Genomic DNA, 22,427 nt, shown 5'->3' on the forward strand with positions numbered 1-22,427 from the left:
AATTTCTTTCTTCATCCTTCCAAGGATCCATATTCTGAAATATCGGAATCAGTGGTCACATTTCTAGGAAAAAAAATTATATCAATTTTTCATATTAACGATTATGAGGAAAGTATCATAACAACACTAAGTGGATTAATACAGGTTTGTATCTCTAGTGCCACACTACATCAGTGTAGCACCGATCACACTCACTCGAATTTGGCATGAATCTACGTGGTTTATAATGGCCCCTTACGTATGTTGAGCGGTTCAAGTAACAGCAACAGCAATATAATTTGAGCTTCTATTCACTGACTAGTCGACGACGAAATGTGAGGAAAAACTGGATCTGTTTTATTTTCAAAATAAATCCTTATATACCTTATGATCAAAAAAGAACCGGAATTTTCCTTTTAAAATTCCCGCACTTATCCAATCGGTAAACTTTTATTCTCTCAACGTTGGCAACACTTTTATACACATTCTGTCAAACTTTGACGCATACCGTAAAATTAGTTTTTGTTTGGCGTCTATACAAAGAAGTTGAAAAATTTTCGTGTGGCGATTTTTATAATGGATGAAAATTAAGAACAACGTGCGTGCATCAAATTCAGGCATGTCCAAACACTGCACTGCACTGCGTGCTTCATATAACCACCGCCACCGCTTGTATTGAGAATGCCATTGCGTGCCAGTGCACAAAGAGAAACACGAAACGCAATATCCGAAGCCACGGTGCTCGTGGCGCTGTTTTATTTTCGGCGCTGGTGTTTCAAGCTTCGGCATACACCGAAACTACGTGTTTTCAATTTCGTTAAACACCGGAGCCGAGTGTTTTCAATTTCGCCAAAGCACCGAAGAGCACCCATGCGTTGGTTATATTGTCAATCAATTGAATTCAATCAGACGCGTATTGATGAAAAAAGAATTAATCATCAAAACGCATTTTTCGTCATACCATAGCGCTATAGGTGCTTATAGTACAAGCAACGTATATGGCAAAATCGGAAACACTCGGCTTCGGTGTTTGCCGAAGTCAGGAACACTCGACTTCAGTGCTGCCCGAAAATCCAAACACCGTTGCTTGGCAATTACACGACCACCGGTACGGGTGCTTTTTCTACTGCGTTCGGTGTGTGTTTTTCAACACGGGCACGAAGCGTAGCATTCAATACTCCTGGTGGTGTGCTCACGAGTGATGGTGAGTACCGTGCAGAACGGATCCGTGTTTTTGCCATGCCTGATCAAATTTTGTGTTGCTGCCAACAAAGCTGAATTTCATTCAAAAACAGCATCGTGTTGATGTGGCCAAAGAGATGATTTCCAACGCAGATAGTGACCCCACATTCATCGAATGCATCATAACTGGTGATGAGGTGTGGATCTATGAATATAACGCCGAAACCGCACAACAATCGACCGAATGGCGCTTCGAAGGCGAGCCGTTGTTCTAAATTTTCATCCATTATAAAAATCGCCACATGAAAATTTTTCAACTTCTTTGTATAGACGCCAAACAAAAACTAATCGTACGATATGCGTCAAAATTTGACAGAATGTGTATAAAAGTGTTGCCAACGTTGAGAGAATAAAAGTTTACCGATTGGACAAGTGCGGGAATTTTAAAATGAAAATTCCTGTTCTTTTGTGATCATAAGGTAAAATCATAAAAACAACTTCGATCACCCAATGTGTGGTTTCGCAACGTGTCGCGTCTAACGCCTCTGTGCGATAGATTGACTTTAAGAGTAAGATGAAAATATGTGTAGAAAGTAAGATGAAAATATGGTCTCTTTTTACGCAAGGGATACGAAAAATATGAAAATATGTGTAGAAAGTAAGATGAAAATATGGTCTCTTTTTACGCAAGGGATACGTACCGCATAAAAAAGAACCACGCAAAAAAAACACGTAACTTCGGAAATTCGCATAAGAAAAACCGCGTAACTTCGGAAATCCTCATAAAGAAATCCTCAAATCAGAAAAAAAAATTTTGGTGCCAAATATAACAAGAAATGCATGAAACGTCCAGATTTAGTGTAATCTAAAAAAAAAACATTTTTTTTGTAGACATCAACTTTGGGACTTATAGAATTTGACACCGCGTAACTTCGGAAATCCGCGGAGAAAAAAATCGCAAAATGGAAGAATATATTTTTTTTATGCCAATTGTCTTAGAAATGCATGAAACGCCCAGATCTGGTGTTATCTATTGGATAGGATTTAAACAAAAGTTGACATTAGCTGAGAATAGCAACTTTTACAACTCAACAGAAATTGAGTCAATAGCTTTCTGTTGAAACAGTTAAGGTGAGAAACATCAAGAACTTTGCTACCGCCATTTTTTTATGTGGAACACATCTTTATTTTCTATATAGAGGTGCAAATCAGAAACTCAAGAAAAACTTCACGTAGAAATGTGGTCAGGTTTTAAACACTTACAGCTCAGTCTGTTTTGTATCAATTATTAATATTATTTCATCATTTGATAGGAAATATTTCTACGTATTGATTTGAATGTTCATAACCATGGATTTTGAATTATATATCATTGAAATGTTGATTAATAACTAGCAGTGTCCTATTTTGTCTGCAAAAAATCTCAAGCATACCAAATTCCCCTGCCATAGTCGACGGTTTTGAAGGAGTAAGCGATGTATCAAAGAGAGAGCATCGCTCTGATTGGTCAATCGATGCAAAAGCGAAGCTGTTGGAAGCACGCGAATCTATAAATAGAAGCGAAATTAAAGCTAAAGTCCTATTCCTAGCATGCTATAGGTAGGTTGTTGCTAGACAGCAAGACAAAAATGTGCCATAAAACGATTTGAAGCTTTAAGGGCTGATGCCAGTTGTTAGCGTAAAACCGTGTCGCTCGCTGTGCGTATTACATTTCTCTTCATGCTCTCTCGTAAATGTGTAAAATGACTCTCGATGTGGCCGGGTGGCCAAGAAAGTTTTGATATTTTCGGTTACAAGTTTGATTACATCACATAAAATCCAATAAAGCTACCGCTTGTTTGGCAGCCTTGATGAGCCGATTTTATTTCTCTCTCATGTTTCGTTACGTTGCCAGGCAGAAATGGTGCCGCCATAGAAACGTACTTACCATAACAAAAATAACATTCACTTAATTTTTATCGCGACAACATATATGTTTTTATGCACTAATCGCATCTAAACTAAATTATCGAGACATTGTCAGGATAGATTTTTGATCCATGCTTTTGAAGGCGAGATATTCAATGAACAAGTTGAAAGTTGCCGTTTTCAGCTATGCAACTCTTCCTTCAGAAAAAAGACTTTCCCGACCGCTAAAGTCAAACAATTATTCTGAAATTTTCACAGAATAATCTAAACTAAATTTCTAAGAGATTGTCTGTTGGGTTTTTTGATATTCGTCGCCGTTTCTGAGAAAATCATATTTGAAGCGTGAAAACGCCCTAAAACACACTGGCCTCAGCCCTTAATTGGTATACTCTGATCTTGTGTCGCGCAAGCTCGGAATTCCATGTTATGTCGTTTCCCCATGAGAAATTGACAACTACCTCTGGATAAATTTTGAGTGCTTAAGATTAGTTTCTAATTTATATTAGATGAACTCGATTGATAAAGAGAAATAGTTTATCGCTTCAACCGAAATCGCAGAATGGTAGAGAAACTTAACGCTAAAAAACTGCTTGCATAAAAAATTTGAACACAAGCTTGGCGAAGAGAAGCTTAATTATCGAAATCGCAAGTATGTACAAAGATATAATTGCACATATTTGGGATAATGGTGTAATTTCGTCGGTCATAAAACAAATGCAAATCAAGACAAATGATGTTCGGTGTTGGTTCGGATTGATTGAACTTTTTGATTGTAGATCATTAGAAATTTTGGTTGCCTTGTTCCACATCAACGACTCGAACAACCCCATGGGGCTGATCCTTGTAGTTTTTCCAAAATTTAAAGCATTATTGCGAAAAAGTGCTCACAGATGTATTATTCAAAGTATTGTCCGTCGCTAGCGACAACTTTCTCCCATCTTTCCGAAAATTTTCGGATCCCGGCTCGAAAAAAGGAGTCCGTTTTTGACGCTATCCATGAAGCAATCCATTTTTCCAACTCTTCGAAGGATTGAAAATGTTGATCTGCCAGGCCGTGTGCCATCGAACGGAATAGGTGGAAGTCAGAAGGGGCGACATCTGGGGAATACGGCGGGTGGGGCAAGACTTCCCATTTTAGCGTTTCCAGGTACTTTTTGACCACTTTTGCGACGTGAGGCCGAGCATTGTCGTGTTGGAGGATGACTTTGCCATGTCGCTCTTGATACTGTGGCCGCTTTTCTTTTAGCGCGCGACTAAGGCGCATCAGTTGCGTTCGGTAGCGATCTCCTGTGATGGTTTCACCCGGTTTTAAGAGCTCGTACTAAATTGTTTGTCTTCGACACCAAATCACCATTTTTAAAACGTTGAAACCACTCACGACACGTTCTTTTACTCAGAGCAGCATCACCGTAAGTTTCTGAAAGCATTCGATGCGCTTCAGTTGCATTTTTTTCGAATTGTAACAGAAAAGTAAATCTTCCCGCAAATGGCGAGAATTGGGCACATAAACAGATATTTTCGAGCGTGAATAATACGAAAACAAGAACAACTGTCACTGAAACGGCGATGGCAATTCGTTAGGCACTGTACACACTCACTTTAAAGGCATTATCAGCTATGTATTTTAACCAGCCTCAGCCGGTACATCCACCTATCGGAAAACGGCGGAAGCAAAGTTGTACACCTGATATTTTTTAAAGAAGGGCGAATCTTACAAAAGAAAACAAATTGAGTTTTCTTTAAAAAGTAAACAAATGCTTCAAAATCCCACAATTTTGCCTAAAAATTTGGATTCTACAATAATCTCAATCTTAGTAAGATAAGGAACTATAAAACTGTCATTTGTCCATTTGTTTATGTAAGTTTCGCCCTTTGTGTTTCACGACAACAAACAGGGCGAAACTTCAATTGCTAGGAATGAAGGGCGAAACTACTTATTTTCGTTTTTTTAGATGGTTTCCAAACTTTTTACTACTGGAAATAGTAAATGAGACGATAAAATTTCCCGGAGATTTGTCTTAGTCGCGGAAACCAGTGAATTTCAAGAAAAATGCGCGAAGCATCGATTTAAAATAAATGATCATAGATTATACGATAATTTTTAAATAGGAATTGAAACCAAAGTCGAAACATTGTTTTCCTGTTTTTCTCGATTTGCTGTCAATGTTATATTCGCCCTGCTTTGAAAAACAACTGAATAGCAATATTGCGACTTTGTGATTGATGGGTTCTCCGTGCAGATAGATAAACATATTAAAGCTGTCGCAATTCCACTGTACATCACTCTCGTTAACGTGTGTGATTTTTATCAACATTTTGTTAGAGTAAACCCGTTCTCGAACTTTAAAAGCTGTATGTTTACTCTCGAAAATTTCCACGTTTATGTTCGTCTGGTCCGATAAGTACTCGAAGGTGAACTCCCACACAGCGATGTGTAGCGAAATCCAACCGCACGAAAACATCGAGTGAATCGTGGTTTTGTTTTGCCCGGAGAATCACGTTCTGTTTAGCTGCTATCGCATGACTGCAGGGGTTCGAACTTGAAATATTTATATCATTTGGTGAAACTCATTACGCAGATTGCGATACTTACTCGGCATATTTACGATCGAATGCTTATCTGTTGGTATACATGTCAGTAGTGCGTAAAATGAATTAGCAAGAGCTTGAATAATTATTGGTCCTATTGTTTGAACCCATTCGTTGGAAAAACATTATGATTGTGACTTTCAATTGATAGAACATGAGTAGCAAAATGCATCTCAAAAATATCGTCAAACTTTTTAAGGACCATGCTGTTTCATAGGTTTTATCTTATCTACCTACAACCGTTTTTTTTTCTCACACGAGTGGGCTTAGCACACACTCGGCGAGTCACGAGTCTCTCCCGTGCAACTGAACAGCTGTTTCGGTGCTTTGTCGCGCGATTAGCAACCCAATTTATTTTAATATCACGCCATTGAATCGTGGAGCCCCGTAAGGTTCGATGCTTCTGCGCAGATCTGCATTTCCTAGCGACTTATCACTCTGTCAATCATTCCGTTGCTCTCTTTGTGCAGTCATTTCTTATAACTTTTTCCGTTCTGGGTTGCAACATTTTATCATGGTAAAGCAAATCACGTGATCGGCGTGAGTCAGTTCAATTTCTCTGCCTTTGGTTTGGCTGATGAAATGTAATATCACTACCCGGGAGTATCAGTCGAGTGTGTACTTTGATCTTCTCTAGTGCGGTTGCTTCATCCGAACTCGGTAGAGGTGATAATTATTATCACCGTTCCGGTAGTAGCTGCATTAATCATGCGGGAACGTACGTCAATCACACGAGGAGATTCCTAACGCTTACTGAAAGCCGTCTGACTAGGTTCCCACGGAATGTTTTTGTTTCGCTTTCAGTTCTACTGATAAGGTCAGTAGCCTAGAAATAATAAGCCAAATCATAGCTTCTTCCTACCAGAAGATGTCCCCGGTCAATCAATTTGTTGAATAATTAGTGTTTTGAAAAAAAGATCGATTCGTGCTCGAATACACGTATACAAACGGTTACAGAATCTGAAAATGATCATTTTAGAACACAGATAAGCTGACCGTCGTTACATGAACGTTCCGGGTAACAACATTATATGTAAGTCTAACTTCTTCATCTATTTCTTAAAACCTCTAAGCGTGTTGATATAAAGTGTTCAACAAAACAACAAAATTATAGCAACCGAATTTAAAGAGAATTTTTTGTTTTTATTCTTGTAAAAGCATTCAACTTTTATTTTCAGTATATATATTTTGAGAGCAACTTGCTCATCGACACCCAGTCACGTACCCAGAGGGGGGGCCTAAGGGGCCCGGGCCCCTCCCGAAATCAAAAACAGATATATAATTATTTAGAAGGTCTCAGACCATAATGTAATACAATAACAGTTCCAGTGGAAAAGTTTAAAGTGTCTGTTAAAATGACCCGTAAAAGGCACACCGAGAATTAGCTACATAAGCAGTCTTCAGTAACATTTTTTTTTTATCTTTGGGCCCCTCCCGAAACGAAATCCTGGGTACGGGCCTGTCGACACCATTTTCGAACAATTTCCATCACAATCATTTCAAGAAAGTTGACAAAATTCAACAAAAAATCTGAGTACTTTAAATATATTTTTCTAACGAAAACGGGAAACAAATCACCATGTGAATTTTTTTTGCTTTTGAGAATTTGAGAACTCAGTTTTGAAAATACCTAAAAATTATTCTAGTTGTTACAGTTTCATTTCCATATTTCATATTTTATCATAAAATTAGCTGACCCGTCGAATTTCGTCTCGCCCAAACATTATTTGTAAGAATTTATGTTTTGGGACAGCAGAATTGTTAAACGACTAAGTGGTTAACGTTTCTCTCCATTATTTTTCTGATTACTTAATCTACAATCAACGGAATTTGACACACACTCGTTTTACCACAAAAACGAAATATCAGGAATTTCACCCGAATTTTTTTTAATTTATGTTTTCGCCTAGTAGAATTGTCAAAGGTCTTTTGCTGTTAATGTATCTTTCCATTATTTTATTGATTATTTGGCTGCGATGAATTCATAAAAAAATATTGTGAATATGTTAAAAGCTTTTGTTACGCAAAAATTAGGCGAATTCACCGATCGCCATATCATCTTTTGAGTTTGAGTGTTAAGTCGAAATTTTCCTCACTTTATCTTTAAATCCTTACTCTTCCTTGAGTACTATGGCTCTACATTCTTCATATTCTTTCTCCTCTCACAATCTCGCGTTAGTTTGATATTGATAAAAAACTACAAGGATCAGCCCCATGGGGTTGTTCGAGCCGTTGATGTGGAACAAGGCAACCAAAATTTCTAATGATCTACAATCAAAAAGTTCAATCAATCCGAATCAACACCGAACATCATTTGTCTTGATTTGCATTTGTTTTATGACCGACGAAATTACACCATTATCCCAAATATATGCAATTATATCTGTACATACTTGCGATTTCGATAATCAAGCTTCTCTTCGCCAAGCTTGGGTTTAAGTTTTTTATGCAAGCAGTTTTTTAGCGTTAAGTTTCTCTACCATTCTGCGATTTCGGTTGAAGCGATAAACTATTTCTCATTATCAATCGAGTTCATCTAATATAAATTAGAAATTAATCTTATGCACTCAAAATTTTTCCAGAGGTAGTAGTCAATTTCTTATGGGAAAACGACATAACATGGAATTCCGAGCTTGCGCGACACAAGATCAGAGCATACCAATTATGGGCTGAGACCAGTGTGTTTTAGGGCGTTTTAAAGGGCTATTTTCACGTTTGAAATCTGATTGTCTCAGAAACGGTGACGAATAAAAATTTAGTTTAGATTATTCTGTGAAAATTTTAGAATGATTGTTTGACTTTAGCGGTCAAGAAAGTCTTTTTTCTGAAGGAAGAGTTGCATAGCTGAAAACGGCAACTTTCAACTTATTAATTTTTTTTTAGTTTGACGTAAAGCCGCCATGACTAAGTTCAGTTTTTGCAATGACTGAGCGGAAATATATATTTGAGAAGCCAAGTGAAAGAAAAACTAAGAGAAAAGATGAATTTTTGGAAAAAGATACGCTCAGAGACAGGACTCGAACCTGCGTTCTTATGCATTCCGTGCATACGCGCTATCATTTCGCCACTCTGATCTTGTTTTAGCCACTCCAAAACTCGAAACAGACATAGTAGCAGTTAGTTTTTCTTTCACTTGGCTTCTCCAATATATATTTCCGCTCAGTCATTGCAAAAACTGAACTTAGTCATGGCGGCTTTACGTCAAACTAAAAAAAAATTAATAAATCGTTAAAAACAATTGCGGTTTGATTTTCCGTAACAATCTGCTTCTGGTAGGAAAGGGCAGACAATCAATACAACCAACCTGTCTGTCGCTGACGATATCCAGCCAGCGACTGGTACCATTAAGAAGGTGACAAGCGATTATAAATACACTCTCCTACTCAATGCTTGATCGGAGAAATAGGTATAAAGCGAGAGGACTAGTGTTTGATGGACAGAGAAGATGTTTGGATGTAAGGTGTCGGTCGGGTGACGGCCAGGATGTAGACCATGTTCGATGTACGTTGCTACTATGTCTGTTTCGAGTTTTGGAGTGGCTAAAACAAGATCAGAGTGGCGAAATGGTAGCGCGTATACACGGAATGCATAAGAACGCAGGTTCGAGTCCTGTCTCTGAGCGTATCTTTTTCCAAAAATTCATCTTTTCTGTTAGTTTTTCTTTCACTTGGCTTCTCAGATATATATTTCCGCTCAGTCATTGCAAAAACTGAACTTTCAACTTGTTCATTGAAAATCTCGCTTTCAAAAGCATGGATCAAAAATCTATCCTGACAATGTCTAGATAATTTAGTTTAGATGCGATTAGTGCATAAAAACATGTATGTTGTCGCGATGAAAATTAAGTGAAAGTTATTTTTGTGGAGGTAAGTCGGTTTCTATGTCGGCGCCATTTTAGTTCCCTGGTAACGTAACGAAACATGAGAGAGAAATAAAATCGGCTCATCAAGGCTGCCAAACAAGCGGTAGCTTTATTGGATTTTATGTGATGTAGTCAAACTTGTAACCGAAAATATCAAAACTTTCTTGGCCACCCGGCCACATCGAGAGTCATTTTACACATTTACGAGAGAGCATGAAGAGAAATGTAATACGCACAGCGAGCGACACGGCTTTACGCTAACAACTGGCATTTGAAGCTTCAACTTCAAATCGTTTTATGGCACGTTTTTGTCTTGCTGTCTAGCAACAACCTACCTCTAGCATGCTAGGAATAGGACTGAAACGTTAGCTTTAATTTCGCTTCTATTTATAGATTCGCGTGCATCCAACAGCTTCGCTTTTGCATCGATTGACCAATCAGAGCGATGCTCTCTCTTTGATACATCGCTTACTCCTTCAAAACCATCGACTATGGCAGAGAAATCCGGTATGCTGGAGATTTTTTGCAGACAAAATAGGATACTGCTAGCTATTAATCATCATTTCAATGATATACAATTAAAAATACATGGCTATGAACATTCAAATCAATACGTAGAAATATTTCCTATCAAATGATGAAATAATATTAATAATTGATACAAAACAGACTGAGCTGTAAGTGTTTAAAACCTGACCACATTTCTACGTGTAGGTTTTCTTGAATTTCTGATTTACACCCCTATATAGAAAATAAAGATGTGTTTCACATCAAAAATCGAAAGATAAAATTAGTGATTCTTGGACATTCAAAAGTTTAAGTTAACATTCATTTAAATATTGTGTCCTTTAAATTTAACATGAACACTGCATTCGTTTAATAGTTGCGTTAATAGTCGTCTCATTAGTCGACACCACATCATTTTGTTTAGTACCTACACGACCTACAATTAACGAATGTTGAAGTTCGGTACTGAGAATCTATATCAGAAAGTTTTATATGAAAATAATGTGCAATTCTTCTGTTATAGTGGAGTGAACATGAGGAGTGATTGTACGAGTATTCAGCTTATCAATCCACCAGAATTGAACTTCAGCATGCTAAATGCAAGGCAAACCTCTTTGTTTGATCTCATTATTTAAACAGCAGAATCCTTTAATTTATTCGTACAAAATCGTTCTATAATGTGATTTGTTCAACTCACGACTACGATGGCCAACATTAATCATCTAACTGATTACATTACACACAATGCATCTTCTGGAAACAATATCAGAACTTTTGATCCTGTTTACGATATAGCTAGAACACTCATATGCGTTCCATCATTAAGAGCTGAGACCAGTGTGTTTTAGGGCGTTTTAAAGGGCTATTTTCACGCTTCAAATTTGATTTTCTCAGAAACGGTGACGAATATAAAAATTCCAACTGACAATCTCTTAGAAAATTAGTTTAGATTATTCTGTGAAAATTTCAGAATGATTGTTTGACTTTAGCGGTCGGGAAAGTCTTTTTTCTAAAGGAAGAATTGCATAGCTGAAAACGGCAACTTTCAACTTGTTCATTAAATATCTCGCCTTCAAAAGTAGTTATCGCGATGAAAATGAAGTGTAAGTTATTTTTGTGGAGGTAAGTCGATTTCTATGTCGGTGCCATATTAGTTCCCTGGTAATGTAACGAAACATGAGAGAGAAATAAAATCGGCTCAAAAAGGCTGCCAAACAAGCGGCAGTTTTCTTGGATTTTATGTGATGTAGTCAAACTTGTAATCGAAAATATCAAAACTTTCTTGGCCACCCGGCCACATCGAGAGTCATTTTGCACATTTGCGAGAGAGCATGGAGAGAAATGTAATACGCACAGCGAGCCACGTGGTTTTACGCGACCTACTGGCATCAGCCCTTAAATAATTTGGCAAACAATAATGTTGATACCCAATTAAGCACGTGGCTCGGAATGCATGTATGCATGTGGAATCTCCACACAAAACTACTCGCTGCGCGCCAAACGATTTTTTCAACGATCTAGTGTTCTTTTCTTCGAAGGTCAAACACTTATGCAACTCGTTGCGCGCCAAACATCAATCGTAGATCTAGCAAGCATTGGTGACTTTTTCAACGGAAAATTCCATTGTCCATACAAAACAAATTTTTTAATTTTATTCTACAAAAAAGTGTTGCACCAGTGATTTAAAAAATAAACAGTTTTTTGCAAAAAAAGGTTTTTTTTTGTGTAAGAATACATTTTTTTCTTTAATATTCTAATTTTGCGATATAAGGACTTTCGGTAGGGAATATAACTACATATTTTGGAACAAGTTTCACTCAAATAAAAATGGTGTTTCTTTTTGTAATCGATTTCAAATTTTTAAAATCGATTTTTTCAAAATTTTTTCTCACGAAGATGACATTTTTTGGCTGGATCTGGCATCGCGCCATTACACTAAACCAGTGCACAGTGGTTCAATCAGGTCGAAACGCGGATTTTCTTATTTGTGCGTCAGAAGTTGATTTTGAAGCATTTATGTCTTTCGAAGAATTTCTGTTTGAAATATTTTGTTTCTTTCAATGTGATCGAAGTTGTCAAATCGTAAAATAAGAGATAGCGAGTTCATGCACACTTAAAACAGATTCTTGAGCTCGGCATAATGAAATACCGAATTAGGTCGGCAACACGACATTTTACTGATTGTTCAGTAATCCATATGCTTTTTTCCGAAATTCGTTAATCTGATATCTGATATCTCGGTAAAGCGCATTCTTTTGTCGAAGTTTGGAAAATTATTGAGCTGAGCTTGTCAGTAAACAACAAATATACCGAAATCAGCAAATCCGTTTGCCGAGATTTCGAACAGTGTGTTAGCTTTTACTGAAACTCGGTGAAACACTTGTCATTTAATGTCTCTTGTCGAATGTGCAAAACACCACGTAGCCATTGCTGGTGGAGCGAAATCAGAGTATATATTGGATGAAGGTAAGAGATTCTTATGTTTCTTGAAAAGATAAGTGAAATAAAAAACTCTGCTTTTCATATAAATTTACAAAAGCCTTCTTATTTTCAGGTAAATGCATTGAGGAGCACTGGAAATAATTGTTTTTAACCGTGATGTTTTCTTTTGAGGTTTGCTTTGCTTTTTTGTATATTGCATTAAAATTGACATTAGTAAAACATCCCCTTTCCCCAACCTTAGGTTTTGTGATATTTATTTCATACAATAATAAAGAAAAATCCTTTCTACTTTCGATTACTGATGACTCGGCAATTCATTATTCAATCATAATCGCTTTTGCCAAGCTAACAGTAAAATTGCTGCTGAGAAATTCGGCAATAGTTGACAGTTCACAAATTTGGTATTGCCGAGATTCTCAGTAATTATTATTTTTCCGAGATGATTACCGATCTCTCGGCTGTGCAAATCTCGGCATTTTTTGCCGAGATTCAGCAATCAAATTTAAGTGTGTGCCTGTAGATAAGTTGTAGATTATGTTAAAGCAAGAAAACATTTCGAAGACATGTATACTTTAAAATGCATTGGTGTCGAGATATGATGAATTGTTTATTAGAGACCCCCACAATCAAGTTTTTCCATCATTACTTTTTTCAATGAATTTTTAGAATTTTCTTTTGTTGTACAATTAAATTTTAATTACCAAATACACATTTTTTCAAAGGTTGCATATTTTTGAGTTTACAAACTAAAATGTTTTTGAAGAATTTAATTACAGTATAGGGTAACAGAGGTATTTTGACCACTTCATAAATTTTGGCCCACCTAACAAACTTTATGGATTTAACCGATGTTAAGAAACCCATGTTGCATCAATTCGAAGCTAATCACTAATAAATTACCTATCGCGGAAGAGTTTTTCAAAGATATCACAACATTTGGTGGATATTTTTACAAAGTGGGCCAACATAAAATTAATCCTAAAGTGGGCCACAATACCTCTGTTACTCTACCACGCGTGTTTTGACATGATTGGCACCACTGTGCCGTTATGGAATGGATCTAAGCCAGCGAAGCTGCTACTGTGTCGAATCTGTCAAATTTGATAGACCTATTCTGATCGTATATCAGGGCCAAGTTTTCGAAACCAAAGAAAGCCGTCAAAATCAACTAGGTTTTTATTTTTAATGTAAAAATATTTTTAACCGTTCAAATCACCCGTAAATTCAACAATATATTCCGCCTTATGTATTTGAAAAATTGGATGGACCCAGTTGAACTTTTCTTCATATTAATGATTAGGAACAGCGCATTCCGCAAAATGAGGTGTATTTTGTATCAAAATTAGCTCTAAAATGGCGATCAAAAATGCAATGCTTGTGCTGGTATTATTCTTTTTTAATAGTCATTTGCCTATCTGTGCGTACAGTATGCTTAGAAGCGAGCAATGACTATGTGGAAAAACGAAGGTAGATTCGTAGGGAACATACTAGATGTGCTCATTGAGTAACTATATTTATTTATTCGTCGAAAGCTTGACAACCCAAGTAACAATTTTTGTTACGCTAGCTTATTTGTGACTAGTTTGCAACATTCGCAAGAAATTTGAGTGACCACCATTCGCGTGACTCAAAAAGTGCAGTTTCTACTAGTGACTAATAACATGTTGGAAATCGGTTTAAATAAGCAAAAATAACTGCCGTTTACTATTTTCAAGATTTATTTTTGTTAAAAAGTAGTTCGGGAAAAAAACAATATTCTTGTTTTATTCATGTTTCATACACTTCTTGTGACTCCATAGTGTGTTCGCCATATTCAGTTTTCGTTATCATTACGTTGCGATAACCAACCGATAGCTATCTGAGCTGTGCAGAAATTGTATGTTACAATCTTGTAATACCTATGTTACTGCAATATAAATTAACAGTAACGATTTGCACATAATCTTACATGTTTCTAATGGTTTCGCAACGGCAAATAAATTTGTTTTCAACTAGTGGCTAAAGGCATAGCTGTGATTAAAGATATGTTAGAATTAAGTAACGAAAACTTATAAATGATAATTAGTCCAGTACGACAAAAAGATGTGGTGATTAGAAACCTAAATAACTATCTGATAACTAACTATGTTATGAAGTAATATTGCTGTCATCTTGTTTAAACCAGTGTAACATAAAGAAAACATCTTCGTGCTCTTGTTACAACATAGCTTGAACTTAGTCAGAACTAGTTGCAGGTTGCTATTTGGAAAGTTCCCATCTGATACATTGGATCAATGGAACTACGTAGACTTGGTGCAATCACCTTGGTAGCAGAATGAGAAGGTGCGAGTTGGTTTAATTGTCATAGCCCATATGAAGTCGCAAAATAATCTGAAAATCTTTTCAAAGGGACTGGACTCGCCGTCGTATTGCTAAAGCGTATTTATAACAGTTTCAATGTTGTTTGATATTGATTCTAATTTGAATGTCTAAATCCAACACAATATTTCGCAAGAATAAACCTACGTTTGAGAACATCCTTGTCTGTGGAAAATTTGTTGAAATAAGCATTGGAAAATCTTGAAGTCTTGCTAAACTTAATAGCGGCCCTTACACGATCATTAAAAGTGTCATTACTAAAAAGTAATGACACTTTTAATGATCGTGTAACGTCTGTGAGTTCAGTAATGACACGAGTAATGATAGAATTCCGGATTTTCCATCATTACCAAAATTATTTCTTATTATTTTTTTTGTGGAAGTGCTGAATATCGTCAGTTGTATTAGATGAGAAAATTTGACAACCATGAAGTAAACATTCTTATCAGAACTATACATGAGAAAAAAATTCTGGAAATGACAAAGTGTAAATTTAAATGATTAATGTTTCATTAACCTTAACGTTTCAATGGCAAATAAAATTTATTTTCTAATATTCTTTAATTGTTAAGTTATGCTGGAGTAGTTACAAATACTCATCATTAAAAATGAACGTGCAATGCTAAAAAGTAATGATGTACAGTAATGCAGTAATGACGAGCGTTTGAGTAGAAGTGTCATTACTTAGTAATGACACTTTTAATGATCGTGTAAGGGCCGCTAATAAGGCAATTATAAAATCATTTCATTTGAGCCTATACGTTTCAAGGAGAAAGCAAATCTCACTCGAATTGAAAAGTAAAACTATACGAAGAGAGAAAGAGCCCAGATAAATATGGCGACTTGAAGATTTTATTATACACTAGCGTTATGAAGAATACATAAACATATCCAGAACACGCATGTTCAGAGTGGCGCCGTCCTACGAGTGAATACGTGCAGCTAAATCTGAGATCGATTGTAGCTTTTTTCATCAGAACTGATGAAGAGTGCAATATGTTAACGGAGATTGGCACCTTTGCTAACGGATACTGAATAAACCATCAACACGACGACGCTTGAACTTACTTGGCTGGGTGTCAATCGTTGTCTCCACTCGGCACAGCTGACTGTCGTCTGCTTGCAAGCTTTGCTGTTTGTTGAATAAATTAAATAACGTTTATGTAATCAGCATTCGATTTCCGCAACAGTACCAGCTTTTTCTTTGAGCTGTCTCTCTATCCAAAGGCTAAACAAGACCAGCCCAACAGCACTCGATTGCAATATGAAATTCTTCAACGTTTTTGTATCGCACCAATTTTATATCACCCAGTATCCTACGTGTCACTCTCAACGTTGCTCTTGTTCTCGATAAGGTCGCCACATGAACCAGCGATTTGGATGTTTGTTTTTCGCCTAAAAGAACCAGTATTTCAGATTTCACTGAACCAACTCAGATTTTCATGCAATTATTGATAATCGCTAAATTGTAGAAAGAAAAATCAATTTCCGATTGCACTTATTGAAAATAATCACAATTGTCTCACTAACATGAATGTAATAAAAAACAATCTAATTCAGCGTTCGATTAGAGACTGAATGAAGCCAACCGGTTGACTTAATCGGTTTTTTTTCGATACAGTCAGTAGTTCTCGAGTACTAGATCGACGACAGCATATACTTGAAACTGGCTGTCACGAGGTTTTAGTATATTGTAGGCAGAAAATGACATCGTCGTTGTGAGTGAATGGGTTAAAACTTTTACGTATGTATATATCGAAGTTGAAGCACAACAAAATCGCGTGTGCCGGCCGGTTACTGTGCAGTGGAAAGTACCACTACACAAGCGGTTTTCGAGGTTTGCTTTGAGTTCCGCAAGCTGTTGTTCGAGCACGGAAAAATACTTGCACGTGGTTTTTGAATGTCAAAGAGATGTTTTGCGTGGCTTAACATTGATTCCACATTCTAGGAATGATTGACAGTAGAAGAGACAAACTTTTAAGGACATTGTACAAGCGATCTATAAAATGGCGCCTAGCTTCCGCATACTTTCTTTACAATCACACTAATTAAAACACAACTTTGTATACACGAGCCTCGTCAAATTTCTACAGCAATTAAGCAACATGCTCATCCATCGTTTAGAACAGAGTTTTCAACAAAACATCATCTCAAACGCAAAATTTGTGCAAAAATATAACACACCTGAACATCTTGTAATTTTATTTCACCCTCTTTACCAGCGATTATTTCAACACGCATTGGCTACTACTCTCCGGTATAAGCATACTTCACAAAACATTAAACGATTGTAAATTTTCTATGAAAAATGCTCGAAAATGCACATTTGTGGTTTTAAATATTGTTAATACCTTGGTATGCAAACAAACGCAATAGTTACTACGAGCAATCATGTTGTGTTTTAGCATTTGTAATACCATTTCAGTTTTTATTTTTGACAGTATGTCCAACGATGTTTTGAAAAACATATAACCATGCGCTATTGTTTTGGATTTTGACCCCTAAATATCACTAAAACTAATCAATGTGAACACATTTACTTTCTCACAATTGTAAAATTCATTCATTTGAGTGAATTCAAAATAAAAATTTTATCATTTCACTCTCAAACGAAACTCCAAGTTATTTGAAACTCTGTTTAATCACGTTCCGTTGTCAAGGAGACTAAAAGCAAAGACATCATATTAACAAGATATCCTGCTCTCACTTTTCCTGAACAAATCATTGGCAACAACGTGAGCATGGCACCAACGACGCACCCTCAGGCGAGTCCTCATCGAATCTCGTACATAGAAGTAGGGGAGAGAAATGTCAAATTCGAGCGTGCCAAGATAGCAGCACTGCGCATCCATACAATTGGCATATTGTCACAAAACTTAAATGTAGAGGCGCTGATTGTTTAGAGATAATACTTTCAGCAAGAGCTGTCAAATCGGTAGGAAAATTTCTAATTACTCCACCTTTTCAACAATACCTTATGCAAACGGGTAAATTCATTTGAAGGATCATAGTTAAAGTTGAAGAAAAAGATTTTACTCTGAGGTGGTAATGTTGATCATAGTTCATTGTGCGAAATCTACCGTTTATTCAGAATAGATAATTAAACTCTGTTTGATACCATTTTTCAAATGCCTTGAAATAACAAATAAACTATCCGATATAAATAGTACTCGATCGCTATACATTCTAGTACTAGAAAAATCAACATTACACTGGTTTCTGTTTAAAAAAATGTTGATCCGAAAAAACCTAACCTTACCCAATTTCACACATTTCTGAAGATTTTCCATGTTTAATCGTAGTTTACACTAAAAAAAGTAGTAGTAATCACTTTGAAATCGAATTTCTTCTACTCCGAGTGTACTTTTATTGCTGATATCTATTTGTCCTCTTGAATGAACGATAAAAATGTTGCAAATCACTACTGCCGATATGAAAATTTCCGAAAGAATCCTCCTTTTCTTGGTTCAATTTTTCATTGGCAGGTGTCGCTACCTATAAATCAGCTTTGCGACAATTTGCCAATTGACATGATATATTGAATTTGATGCCGAAAGTGTGTTTCAAAGACTTTTACGCTAAGAAATCATCATATTGGATTTTTTACTTGAAGGTTTTGTTCGATCCTGGCACTGAAAACTACTTACAAGTTTTTTTGCATACAGCCATAGAGCAGTTAAATATATATATATATATATATATATATATATATATATATATATATATATATATATATATATATATATATATATATATATATATATATATATATATATATATATATATATATATATATATATATATATATATATATATATATATATATATATATATATATATATATATATATATATATATATATATATATTACAGAGTAAAATATGCGAAAAATGAGGAAAATGTGTTTTCAATTTTTCAAAACTGATTTTGGCAATGTGTGGAAAATACCAAGATAAAGAATGTGTTTTTATAAGCGATAACTCAAAAGGAAGCTAATTCATTGAAACTGAACAACTACATCCTTCTAACTTGCAGAACTTTTTGATTGTAAAACAAACTCACTACGATTATTCTGATTGATGGTTTTTGATTTTGGAAGCACCGGAAGTAGTGGTCAAAAGACGTTAGTGTAAAACTCACATTGATCATCTGAACTGATTTTAAAACTACACAGTTTAAAAATTCTTGTTATTTTTCGTCTTATAAGATGCACAGCAATGAAACGTCGTACTTCACTTAAATTTACATTCAAGAAAATGTAAAATTATGTGATTCGAAAATTACATGGCTTGAAATCAAATAAAATGAAAAACAAAAGATCGATAGGAACAGCGCGACTTGTACCGAGAACCATTAGATCACAAAGCAGTTTATAGACTGAGTCAAAGAACATTACACTAGAATCCTGTAGAATTCTGTACGAATGGAATATTACATTTTGGCACTTTAAGTACCTATGAATTGTATCGTTTGTAGAATCACGTCACCTTTAGAATACACTTTAGAATTTATAAGTTCTGTCGGTTAATCGCCCATCAAACATTTTAATCTAGGAAAGCTTTTTCAAAATTCCAGAGTCATATATAAACTGATTGCTGATTGCAAAAATCTTATGAGTACAACTTAATTTGAAAATCCCGTTCAAGTATTTTTGAATGGGAAAACAGGATAGAAATATTGAATGCAAATATCGGACTACTCGCACGCAAAATTGGCAAAATCATACAGCGGGGTCAATCAACTGTCATCAGCGTAATTAAAAGGGGGACGGGTATAGTATGAGGGGTAAGTCGATGCCTTTCACACAGCCCGCCTTGGTTCGATTCCCAACCTCGCACATAGAGGCCCTTATTACCGGTATCATTATGAACATCACGCCACCAAAATTTTGTTGAAAAAATTAGTTTTTTCCACCACAGCGATCACTTCACTAGCAGCCCTTACACGTGACAATATTATTGTCAATCCAAAGTATTGTCAATACCGTCAATCCAATTGACTTGGTAACTTGAGTCCGCATTTTTCGAACAAATCAAGCGTTTGAAGCTTCAAATGTTGCAACTGAACATTGAAACATTGAGAGGAGAGTTCATTGCACATATCTCACTTAGAAAAAAACGTTCAACGGTGGTCCTTCATTGGTCCAATACGTTGGATCATTGGTCCAATGAAAGTCCAATCAATCGTTAAACGGGAGGCCAACACGGGACCTTCGTTTGCCGATTTTGAAACAGACCGTTGAACCGAATGCCATTTTTTTCGTTCAACAAACCCGGCAGACAGAGGTCCATTGTTGAGCCATTTTTGACATGAGGAGTTGGAGCCCCGTTGGACTAGTTTTACTGCAGAATTTCTGAAGTTTTTTCCACTTATTTGTTTAAACTAACAATACATACCTGCACAATACTTCTACTTCACGTAGAATAACAACAAATTTTCGTTCTATGGAAAGGTAACATTTAATTTTCACACTATTTTTGCAAGAGAAAAAACAACAACAAACCGTTCCAGCAAATTGAACGAATATTTCGTGCAATATATCGTTCAACAAGCGCTCAAAAATCAACAAAATTGAACGGCCTGCTGAGAGGGATTTGATAGTTTCTTCTCTGGAGAGAAAGTATTGTCGGATTGATGAGCAGTTTTGATTTTTTGACAATATTTTCGTCAATCCAATGAAGTTTCCATTACACGATCAAAAGTATTGTCAATACTCCTTGTATTGACAATAATATTATCTCGTGTAAGGGCTGCTACTATGTGTGATACTGGTAATAGGTAAAATCAAGTAAAGTGACATGTAAGTGAAGTGAATGTGAAAGTGGAGGTGAGAACGGTAGTAAGGGCAAGAGTCAGAAAGTACCCTTACTGGAGTCGGCATTTTGGTTAAAATACGATTTAAAAAGTTTATAACAACAACTTTTGAAACCAGATAGCAAAACACGAAAAAAATTCAATAAATTTGATTGTTTTTCTAGAATTGCGACCGAAAGTTGTAATCACCGATTTTGAAATAACTTCAAACAATGATTTTTGAAACTTTTTGATAAAACCAACAAATTCTATGGTACTATAGGAACATTCACAAAATTACTCGACTTTAGAACTTGATTGTCAAATTTTTACCTTAACTTCAAAACATATCCGAAAATTTTACCCATTATAGAAAACCACGGTTTTGCGGGTTTAAGATAGGCAAATTCTTAAATCCGACCTGTACTTTTATCCGTACCCGACTCGAACCTGAAAATTTGTTCTTCCAAACCCGAACCCGATAAAAAATAAAAATTTTTACCCGTACCCGAAAAAATGGGTTCGAATACCCGAAACCCGACCAAATTTTTTTACCCGAACCCGATCTGTACCCGTTCAACATGAAAAAATCGCCATCCGTACTCGACCCGAGCCCAATAAACAAATTTTTTTGAGCTCGAACCCGACCAAAACCCGTTGAGTTCGGGTTTGGGTTGGGTTTTGGGTACAAATATCTTAAACCCGACCATCTCTTGTTTAAGGCTATTCACAACGCTCGATATTTTCTGTAAATGTAATGGTGTTATGTCGAATCACTGATCAGAAACAAACAAACAAACAAAATAAATGTTTTCTAAAACGGTATGAATTGTTGTCACGATCTACTAGAAGAATTCGTGGATGACAGTGGATCAGAACTAATTGGCTCAAGTGGCACTTATATTAACTATTTCTGATTTCTGAAATGTAATTCGATTCTTTGTCTTTTTGTCTGTCAGATTACGTTACACACTCTCATGAGAAATATTTTAGTGTTTCAAATTTGTACTCGAAAAATAGAACTAGATCTCAGTGCTGCGATTGACGTATTTTAGTCGTAAATCTAAAATAGATCAGCTCATATGAAAGAAAACAGCATAGCGAATAGCCTAAGTGTTTTTGACTTGTACCCAAACCTAAAATTTTATTTAGATCGCTAAACCGATGCATCTGTGTATTTCGATTACTTGAACCGTTTTCAATCGAAAATGTATTTCCGATGTCCTTCACTTTCATAATTTTTTAGTATTTTGCGTTGAAAAAAATCAAATATTCATGCCTGCTCTGTTTTTCATGCTTCAGAATTGCACGAGAAACCAAAATTCACAGTTCTATCCTCGAATCGTATTTACCTACGCACTGTAGGTGTGCTTTAGTTGCAAAAACAAGTTGCTCAAGCGGTTTTATATAACTAGGAGAGTAACTATGATGAACTTAACTTTTCTTTCAATATCTTTAAAAAGTGATGTCAGGTCTGTTCATTTTTTTCGCGAGATAAAAACCGGATACAAATTACTTCATTGTTTTTTGTTTTCATTGCATATGTAATGCTGTCGCTCTGGAACTTTTATGATAATATTCTCATGTCGGCAAGTTTTGCGTTCATTTCAAGCAGATAAATCTGGTACAACTTATTTGCAAGTTTCGAATTGTGTTTCTAAAAATGAAAAAATCTGCACACACTGACCAAATATTTCATGAGGCAACCCACTTAGAAAAAAACGTTCAACGGTGGTCCTTCATTGGTCCAATACGTTGGATCATTGGTCCAATGAAAGTCCAATCAATCGTTCAACGGGAGGCCAAC

General features: G+C 36.0%; 1 protein-coding gene across 4 annotated transcripts in view; it reads right to left on the minus strand.

Moving 5' to 3' along the window:
* LOC131429947 (uncharacterized) overlaps positions 1 to 22,427 on the minus strand; it is a 68,790-nt gene that overhangs the window by 42,699 nt on the left and 3,664 nt on the right. The window contains exon 1 of one of the 4 annotated variants that reach the window (XM_058594486.1): positions 15,896 to 16,361. The exons of the other annotated variants lie outside the window; for them this stretch is intronic. The gene's annotated coding sequence lies outside the window, so the exon portion shown is untranslated. Of the gene's footprint in view, positions 1 to 15,895; positions 16,362 to 22,427 lie in introns of those variants that run through there. 4 annotated transcript variants of the gene reach the window in all.

This window comes from Malaya genurostris, chromosome 2 (genome assembly GCF_030247185.1).
Source record: "Malaya genurostris strain Urasoe2022 chromosome 2, Malgen_1.1, whole genome shotgun sequence".
NCBI classification, from domain to species: Eukaryota; Metazoa; Arthropoda; class Insecta; order Diptera; family Culicidae; genus Malaya; species Malaya genurostris.